The sequence below is a fragment of the Echinops telfairi genome, unplaced genomic scaffold, assembly GCF_000313985.2.
Source record: "Echinops telfairi isolate 266 unplaced genomic scaffold, ASM31398v2 ScPeMD7_1;HRSCAF=3_0, whole genome shotgun sequence".
Lineage (NCBI taxonomy): Eukaryota > Metazoa > Chordata > Mammalia > Afrosoricida > Tenrecidae > Echinops > Echinops telfairi.
The window spans coordinates 7,843,552-7,844,436 of NW_022103896.1; positions in this window are offsets into that span (position 1 = coordinate 7,843,552).

Genomic DNA, 885 nt, shown 5'->3' on the forward strand with positions numbered 1-885 from the left:
CTGGTGGAACAGCCCGCCCCACCGCTAAGATCCTCTGGTCACCTCTCAGTGCCCAGGTCTAGAGGTTCACATTGGGCTGCTCCCCGCCAGGTCAGCAGTTCGAACCCAGCAACCACTCCTCGGGAGAGAGATGCAGCCTTCTGCTTCTGTGAAGAGTCACAGTCTCAGAAACCCAGAGGGGCAGCTCTGCTCTGTCCTACAGGATCACTGTGAGTCCGAATCAACTCAATGACAGTGAGTGTGGCGATTTTGGGCCCCTCCAACAGGGAGCCCTGCAGGCATCACGGTTCAATACTTGATTGCTAAGTGAAAGGTCTGGACTTAGACCCCACCATCCTCCCGATATTTCTGCTTCCCGAAAAACCATGGCTCTGGAAAGTTATTTAAAAAATAAAAAACACTGCTACCCACTACTGGCCCATTTTGACTCATAGGGACCCTATAGGACAGGGCAGAAATGCCCTTGTGTGTTTCAAAGACTGTTACTCTTTACACAAGTAGGAAGCCTCAGCTTTCTTCTGTGGAGCAGCTGGTGGTTTCAAACTTCTGACCTTGTGGTTAGCAGCCCAGTGGATAACCACTCCCAAGCCACCAGGACTCCCTTGGAAGCCCTTTGGGGTAGTTTGGTTATGTCTTACAGAGTCACTATCAATCATCAAAGGCACCCTGGTGGCACAGCGGTTCAGCTATTAGCCGCTTAACGCAAGGCCAGTGCTGTGACCCCAGCAGCTGCTCTGGGGGAGAAAGGGGTGGCAGTCTGCTTCTGTAAAGATGGCAGCTTTGGAAATGACAGGTCTGCTCTGTCCAGCTGGGTGGTCTCAGGTCAGAACCCTCTGGACAGTAGTGGGCTGAGTCGGAATGGGTGCCCGCCTGCTGCTGGGGCTT